The sequence below is a fragment of the Triticum dicoccoides genome, chromosome 5A, assembly GCF_002162155.2.
Source record: "Triticum dicoccoides isolate Atlit2015 ecotype Zavitan chromosome 5A, WEW_v2.0, whole genome shotgun sequence".
NCBI classification, from domain to species: Eukaryota; Viridiplantae; Streptophyta; class Magnoliopsida; order Poales; family Poaceae; genus Triticum; species Triticum dicoccoides.
In genome coordinates this window covers 389,613,838-389,623,676 of record NC_041388.1, presented here as the reverse complement: position 1 = coordinate 389,623,676, position 9,839 = coordinate 389,613,838, and positions in this window count along the sequence as shown.

The following is a 9,839-nucleotide window of genomic DNA, read 5'->3' as shown; positions in this document are numbered from 1 at the left end:
AGTAAGAATGAAAACAAACAACAAAAAATATTGGACGGTGGTTCGAAGTCATGACCGCGGGCACAGCGGACAAGGTGGCCTTGTATTGGTATGCTGAGCCGTCTGTTTTAACACACATGAGCTGGTGTGGTGATTATACACACACGCGCGCACGCATGCACACGAATTGCATGCACGCAACACCCACACGAACACATTCAGCCAGACACGCACGCAACACTCACACGTACACATGTAGCCACGCACGCACACAACACTCACACACACACGCACGCATGCATGCACACACCACACGACCAACACACACTCTCACGCTCAAGTGCTCAACCTACACGTGCATGCGCACACATCAGGCCCTCACAGACACATACACAACCAGGTGATTCCCGCACACAGTTTGGAGTCTTGTCGCACCTGCGTAAATTTGTGTTTTTCTGACCCACAAGGAACGTTGTCAATTTAACTAGTCAACATGGTGCCACACAGACTATTTGGTCGGTCAACAGAGTGCAATCCGATGCTAAACGGTGAGCAAGTGACCGTATAATCACCGAAAACATATATAGTGACCGTAATGAGCGTATTCTGAAGTTCGGTGAGTGTATTATGCTTTCTCTCTATAGGCCCTCCAATACTACATCTCTACATGTTCTCGCATGTTACATCTAACAACTATGCAATACAGCACTACTACTACACTCTAACACAATAAATCATATGTGTTTTTAGTTTTACTAGATATCATATTGTTACTTAATTATTCAGTTTGCATACATTAAAATTGCCTTTGAAATGTATGGCTAGTATCATCTACCGCGCGGGAAAAATCCCGCCCTTTCCTGTTTAGTCGGATTTGTTTCGATGGATCGTGCGAAACAACAAAACTATAGTACTATACAATACAAGTGACAGTTCACTAGGCCGCCATGTCGTGCACTCCTCCGTCATAAGAGTGGAGCGCTCGCTTTCATAAATGTTCTAGTCCCTTTCACCGACATGTGGGACATCAAGTTACCGGGTCCACGTGCCATAACGAAATACAGTGCAGAGCAGCAGGGGTGAAGCACCCCAGTCATGGCGCCGGCGTAGTAATGAGCAATGAGGCGTCAAATCAGAAAGCTGCACCTTGCCCGCAGTTAAGTTGGAGGGATGAAGTAACAATAATGCTAGTAAAAAAGAAGTTGGAGGGATGAAGCAACCATCATTTCACTCATTGCTGAATCCGCTTCTCCCTCATCTTCTTCAAGTTAACCACGTGTTGCTTCTGCCGTTGTTCTGCCTGATGTGGGACGCGGATCGGCTTGGTAAAACACTGACACGTGGGACCGCATGTTAGCAAACCACCAGGCCAACATCCACTATAAGTAAGAATCCTCCCCTGCCATCCACGCGGCAAAATCACCTCCTTTTTACTAATCATGATTCTATAATTTTTTAGATCAATTAATTGAGATTTGTATAGATAGCACACAGGAGCAAAACCAAGTGGTATGGTTAAGGGCATCCACAATGTGTAGCCAAATGTGAAAATAGCTTTTGTCAACGATGGGAACCATTGTGGACGGTGCTGCCAAAGCCAAAAAGATGGAACCGAAGCTCCCTGATTGATTGATTGAAGGAATAGAAAAATGCAACGTCTCTCCTCTTTCTCCCGTGCTTGGACACATGTACAGTATAGAGCACAGAGTCTACTCCCCTGTCCCTTCTATCACAAATCACAAAGTAGTGAGGCGTCAAATCACAAAGCACGGACGAATCAACCATCATTTCACTCTTCGCTGACTCCGCTTCTCCATCGTCTTCTTCGAGAAACCACCTCACCGCACTACGCTGGACGGACGGCGCTATTGTGTACTAGTAGTACTAGTACATTTACGCGTCCTTTGGTTCAATAGACTTCCTGGATGCAAATAAGGCGGTTGTCCCGGCTTGCAGGCGGCACTTGCGAACGACTTACCGTGGTCTCCGTCAATGGTGTTCTCCGTTGAATGCACTTCGCCAAACCACAACGTTCGAGATATCGTCGATGTCACCGCAATGTGGAAAGATGTCAAATAGTTACTACCTCGATTTTTTTGTACACATGGCCAGTATATCAAAATTATAATTTGCAAAAGGCCACTAACACTAATTGAGGAAAAAATGATGGGGTTTGCCTCGTACTAGCAACCAAGGACATTAATATACCCTTGCATGCATGCGGAAGTGAGAAGGTTTGTTTTCATGGCGCAGCATTAATCAAGCGATGAGGAGTGAGATGGTTAGCTCTTTGGGCTGTGGAGAAAAAAATACACATTAATTGACACGTCAAACAAAGATTTGTATCGATTAATCCTGTGAAGGAAAACCCCGCCTTTCTTTTTTAATACTAGTACTCCTAGTACGTACACACTTATCCTGTTTGGGTCTAGGCCTTGCATTGCCATACTTTGCCACACTTTTTTGCCAAGCTTTCCTAAAGTTTTTCAAAATGAAAAGAGGTACACTTGCGTACGGCTGTCGCGGTCACACCCTGACACTGTCGATCCTGCACGCCGCGGTCGCACCACACCCTCACACAGTCATTCCTGCACGCCGCAAACCCAACCAAGGGAACACACCCTCACTGACATGTGCTACCGCTGACAGATAATTTTCATTCATACATTATGTTTATCCAACTGCATGTTGGGGTGGATCCGTACGGCCCGTGCGGTGGTTTGTTGGGGAAGAAGAAGAGGTGATGAAGAAGGGTTAGGAGACGTAGGATATTCATCCAACCGCTTGAAATGGTAGACTGACCCTAAAAACAACATAAAGGAAAACTATCACTGCTCGCGGAATGAGACGACCTCGTCGTCTTTGGCTGCCAGCGTGAACCAGCCATAGCTGCCGAAGTGTGTCTCCGCACCGTGGTTGTCCTCGGCCTCCAGCTACTCGTTCATGCAGAGCAAGCGGGCGCTCTGCACGAACGAGAGCACCACCCGGTTCAAGTCAAGGACGCCCGGTTCCACCAGCAGGAGGGCCTCGATGGCAGCGGCATCCGCGCGCTCCGCGTCGAGTTGAGCCTCCGCCGCCCGGTTCAAGTCGAGGACGTCCGGTTTTGCCTGCAGGAGGGCCCCAATGGCAGCAGCATCCTCGTTCTCCATGTCGAGTTGAGCCTCCGCCACCCGGTTCAAGTCCAGGATGTCCGGTTCCGCCTGCAGGAGGGCCTCGATGGCAGCGGCATCCACGCACTCCGCGTCGAGTTGAGCCTCCGCCGCCCGGTTCACATCCACGACATCCGGTTCCGCCTGGAGGAGAGCCTCGATGGCAGCGGCATGCACGCGCTCCGCGTCAAGTTGAGCCTCTGCCTCCCGGTCCTCCATTAGTATCGCCAGGTTGAACCGCTGGTCCGCCTGCACCATGGAGCCCCGGACACCGGCACGAAGTCGACGTCCATCGTCTCATACCCATCGGGGGCCTTCTACGCTGCGATCTCCACCATGAACATTGGATCGGCTTCCTCCTCCTCGTAGCTTGGCTCCAGAGGACTCGAGGATTGGCCCGCCGCAAAGCGAGCTTGGGAACGGAGGTCTGTTTCGCTGACCGCCGCAGCGATTTTCGCGCGGCGCTCCGGCGTCAGCATCTTGTAGTATGTGATCTTGCGACGCAAGATGGCTTTCCGGCGAACTAGGGGACGCTTGTTGCGGGCTAGGGGATCGAAAGGTGGGGGAATGGGCTAGAGAGGAGGTGTGGTCTTGGGGCAGTGGCTGGCGTAGGCCGAGTAGTGAAGGTTCTGGTGTGAATTGTGGATCCAACCGAGCAGCGAAGGTCAATCCATTTTGATTGTACATTGCTCTTGTCGCGTTCGCGTTGCACCCCGGCACGCTGGACCCTCCACGTCGTTCATCGAATGGAACACGCTTCGTCTTGCGTTTTCGCTCGCTTGTGGGACCGCAGTTGAGAGCAAACCGACGTCCCTCCCCCTCCCACGTCCACGTCATTTATACTACCACTCCCTCTATTTTATGCGGAGTAAATAAAAACAGAGGGAGTATACTATGGATGAGGATCCCCTAACGTGGCCGAACCCATTGAGTAACTGACATGCGGGGCCTAGCAAGCATGGGGTCCGCCAGTAAGTTACCGAAAGGGAGGGTAAGGCAGGGATACCTACGTTAGAGGATCCACTTCCACTACTACTCCCTCCTTCTATCTACAGGGCCTAATGCGTTTTTCGAGGCTAACTTTGACCAAACGTTAGAGTAATAATATATGACATGCAACTTACACAAAGCATATGGTCAAATTCGTATGTGAAAGGAGCTTCCAATGATATAATTTTCACATTATACATCTCATGTACTATTAATCTTCTCAATAGTCAAAGGCAGTTTTGAAAAACGCATTAGAGCATGGTTAATAATATAGCCAACCGATGGCTATAAGGAACTTCCATGTCATCTATAGCCATCATCTATATGCACTCATACGATAGTGTGGGCTATAAGGTTGGCTATTTCCCACAAAAAATAATATAAAAGGTTGGCTATTGTATTAGTAGTTTTTCCCATCTCCTCTCTATCTCTTTCTTCATATTTATTGTATTTACCTAGGAATGCGTATATAGCTAGGCTCTTGCATGAGAGCTCACTCCCCTTACTTTTTCACATCTCTCTCCTTCACATAGGCAAAAGTGCCATGTAAGTTGGCTCTTAGTAGTAGAATGGCTATTAGGTTGGCTCTAAGCATTTAATATTTGCATGAGCAAGGTATATGATTGGAAGAGAGTTGCATGCATACTATTTTTTCTTGATCTACGAGCAAGGTATATGATTGGAAGTGCCTGCTTCACTCTCTCTCCTCTCTTCTCACTCCTCCAAGTAGGATTTTAATGACATGACAAGTCTTATAGCCTGCTGACTAGGCCTTATTAGACTTGCTCTTAGGCCCTATATAAATGGAAGGAGCGAGTACTATGAGCACTACATACTCTACTACAGATGTTGTCAGTACTCCACTAGTACTATTGGACAGGAAGCTTAAAACAAGTTACTATTGGACTGGCTATACGTGGTGAAATCCTAGTAGGAAGAGCATGCGCGAGAACAAGCACATTCACGTGGTTGAAAACAAATTGCAAACCATCTCTGTTTGAATACCAATCTAGGAGTACGTACGAATCTAACAATATTGATTGGGCGTTGTTGAATGTTGATACTTTTTTCTGTAAGTTTGATCAAAGTAGAGATACTTTGACTACACATAAAACTTATATGTAAACTAGAAAGGATCGGAAGGAGTATATTGTACGTTCAAAAGAGAAACGAACATTGAATACCCCTTATATAGGATTTGCGGATGCTATGATCACCGATTCAAAATTTTGAATCCGCCTTAGGTATCACACATGCACCCACTCGTTCTTTCTTGATTTCATCTCGGAGTCTGGAGATCCATTGAAAGAGGACTAGGGTGGGTAAAATATGTTCGTTTCGTTTATGAACGTACAATATACTCCCTCTGATCCCCACAGCCCCCCCCCCTCCCGCGGGCCATTTCTATCATAGAAACAGACCAAACCTTTATCTCCTTGCATGACACGCAATTGATCTCTCAACATCAATCGACCTCGTAAAGATGTGTCAGGGCATGAACCAAATGGGATGTCAAAATTAAGATGGGAAGCGACGCGTAGTGGAGGGAAAGTGAAACTTTAAACGAACCGTTTGTTTGTATGCATGTCGGACAAATTACAACATTGGAGATACAAGCATTGTCTAGGCCCACACGTGAATGATACTCGGCAGAATGTTCAAATGAAGCATGCGGGAGGATGGACTAGATCGGAGGGCGACATGATCAATGGAGAAGAGGGTTGGAGAGGAATGATAAACAAGAAACACCACATGATTATACTTGAACGGCTGAAATAAACAATAAGTTGTCTCGTTTTCCTTTCCGTCTTGGTCATGGATTAAGATACTCCCTCTGTTTTTATTTACTCTGCATATTAGGTTTGACTAAAGTCAAACTTCATAAAATTTGACCAAATTTATAGAAAATTAGCAAGATGCCCGTGCGTTTCACGGAACATCAAGATCTTGTGGGAGAAAAGGATGAACGAGGGAAGGCCTTATCTGCAAATGTGGAGAGGAGTGCGGGTAAATTGTCATAGTTTCATTCCTATCCGTTAGATACAGATCGGACATCCTATATTGCAGGATGGCAGGCACACCATCATCACCAACTCCGCTTTTTATAAGAGTAGAAATATGAACATTTACAATAGCAAATCTATATGATGTGAAAGTATATTAAATAATGAATCTAATGGTATTTATTTGTTATTGTATATGTTGTTATTTCTATCTATACACTTTGTCAAAGTTTACAAAGTTTGACTTTAAGCAAAGCTAAAATGCGGAGTAAATAAAAACAGAGGGAGTACGCAGGGACTAGTATAGTTACTACTGCCAGAACATGGTAAGTTGGACCCCTAAATGCGGGCACGAACCGGGCACACCTCAATTATTCCTTCAAACAGCCGGACACCTACATTTAGCACACCATCCGAGTACTTAATCAAGTGTTACGCTTCACTACTTGAAAAGGAAAAGGGTGGTACCGTACCCAAAACCACCACACTTGGGGCTAGGGTAACAACTTGGTACTGTACCACATTTGAACCAAGACACAAAAATCACATGTTCTGCGCCTAATGCGCAACGCGTAGCATTGACACTTGAATTTGGTCGGGAAAATAGGGAAACCGACATGTGGGGCACACCTGTTGGGACGACGTGGCGCAGACTAGTCCAATGGAGGAGCTGGCCCACGACCTCCTCGCCACCGGCAACCGTTCATGTGGGTCATGGGGGCCAGCAACGTGGCGCAGCTCCAGCACTGCCTCTGGGCATGGCGACCGCGGTGAGTGATATGCTCATCATCGCTGGACACGATTGTCTTTAGTGTGCCGAGGCTAGCGGTAGCGCTGTGGCATGACTAGTAGATCAACACCCGGCTCGTCGAGGATGCACGGGACGCCGAAGTGCGCGCGTGCGTCACGACACGTCCGTGGAGTGGTGTAGCATGGTCAACTGCATCCCCAGGACCTGAGACCATGCCGGGTCATCTTGCTTTTTCAATGACATGTGGGGATCGCATGTGCGCAAAGGGCATCTCCAACGTTGCCATGACCACAGCTGATTACCCTAGCACACCAAAAACCCTCATCTTTCATGCCATCACACGGTGCATTCCCAACCGGCACCAGCTGCCCACATTCATGCCATCGTTAAGAGGCTTGGTGCCCGAGGAACCAACTCCGGCGACTTAATGACACACCCGGACGCTTGGCCTCACCGGAATGCGCTACTTAAAGCGGCAACGCCCAGCTAACCTCCACACCATAGCGCATCGTCCTGCTACCTAGCACCACATCCGCCATGACCGCGAGTGCGAATGCTCTGTGGGAGAGCTTGTCTTCGGGGATGAAGCTCGAGGTCGCCTCCCTCGCTTAAGTCGCCGCTCGCGACGCAATAGCGGCGTTGCCGGATGCGGACGCGACCGCACAAGCGATGGCCACCCTGGCGGTCGACGACGGGAGCACCGTCAGCCACGCATCCTACTTGCCACCGTCCAACGTCCAACACGGCCGAGGTCGGGGACTCCTCCGAGGATGAGTAGGGCATGGGAGGCGGCAAGGCATGGTGTGCCAACTGGCCGGTCCATCTCCCATGTTCTACTCTTCCTCGCCGGAGACCGCACCTTCACTTCACGGGTCTTGAACCCCGCCCCCGCACATGGAGATCGCAGATGGAGGACGTCGGTCGCCGCCGTAGAATAGGTTTAGGGTCGGGTTTCTTTTTATTTTCTATCCCATAGAAGTTTCAAATGTAATGAAAATCTGCCGTGTTTGCATTAATATCAGCCAGTGTATATGAACTTTCACAATAATATAGTATATTCTAGGAGTACTAGCAAGATTCCCGTGTGTTGCATAGAACATCAAGATCTTGTGAGAGCAAAGGATGAACGAGGGAAGGCCTTATCTGCAAATGTGGAGAGGAGTGCGGGTAAATTGTCATAGTTTCCTTACTATCCATTAGATATAGATCGGACGACCTATATTAAAGGATGGAAGGCACACCATCATCACCAACTTTGCTTTTTATAAGAGTAAGTATATATATATATATAGAGAGAGAGAGATATGGAATGATGATTCATTTTTGTGTGTATAAACTTAGAAGGTTTGAACCGAGACAAAGCTAACATGCGAAGTAAATAAACACATAGGGTCTACATACACAATTTATCTTAGGCACTCCAATAGTATGCCCACTACACATTCACGCATTTCACATCTTTCTACATCTATGGGATCCTACGAAATGGTTAACGTAAATTGCCTCTCTGTCTCCTCCCCGATTTTGATGGTGGTGGGCCCCTCCCCCCCCAATCTATAAACAACAGCTCACACGTTTCACATTACATTAATTACGTAACTGGGATTACGTAGGTGTAGCATTAATCATCCAAAAAACCCAACTAAGCCAACCTCCCAGCATATCGCATGGGAAAAGACCCGGCCGCACCGTTTTAGTCGGGATTACCTGCTACCTCTTGAGCACTTGCATTGGTTTTCCCTTGAAGAGGAAAGGGTGATGCAGCAAAGTAGCGGATGTATTTCCCTTTGTTCTTGAGAACCAATGTATCAATCCAGTAGGAGGCTACGTGCGAGTCCCTTGCACCTACACAAAACAAATAAATCCTCGCAACCAACGCGATAAGGGGTTGTCAATCCCTACACGGTCACTTACGAGAGTGAGATCTCATAGATATGATAAGATAATATTTTTGGTATTTTTATGATAAATATGCAAAGTAAAATAAAAGCAATGAAAATAACTAAGTATTGGAAGATTTAATATGATGAAGATAGACCCGGGGGCCATAGGTTTCACTAGTGGCTTCTCTCAAGAGCATAGGTATTTTACGGTGGGTGAACAAATTACTGTTGAGCAATTGACAGAATTGAGCATAGTTATGAGAATATCTAGGTATGATCATGTATATAGGCATCACGTCTGAGACAAGTAGACGGACTCCTGCCTGCATCTACTACTATTACTCCACACATCGACCGCTATCCAGCATGCATCTAGAGTATTAAGTTCATAAGAATAGAGTAACGCCCTAAGCAAGATGACATGATGTAGAGGGATAAATTCATGCAATATGATAAAAACCCCATCTTGTTATCCTCGATGGCAACAATACAATACGTGCCTTGCTGCCCCTACTGTCACCGGGAAAGGAGACCGCAAGATTGAACCCAAAGCTAAGCACTTCTTCCATTGCAAGAAAGTCAATCTAGTAGGCCAAACCAAACTGATAATTCGAAGAGACTTGCAAAGATAACCAATCATACATAAAAGAATTCAGAGAAGATTCAAATATTGTTCATAGATAAACTTGATCATAAACCCACAATTCATCGGTCTCAACAAACACACCGCAAAAGAAGATTGCATCGAATAGATCTCCACAAGAGAGGGGGAGAACATTGTATTGAGATCCAAAAAGAGAGAAGAAGCCATCTAGCTAATAACTATGGACCCGTAGGTCTGAGGTAAACTACTCACACTTCATCGGAGAGGCTATGGTGTTGATGTAGAAGCCCTCCGTGATCGATGACCCCTCCGGCGGAGCTCCGGAACAGGCCCCAAGATGGGATCTCGTGGATACAGAAAGTTACGGCGGTGGAATTATGGTTTTGGCTCCGTATCTGATCATTTGGGGGTACGTAGGTATATATTGGAGGAAGGAGCACGTCGGTGGAGCAACAGGGGGCCCACGAGGGTGGAGGGCAC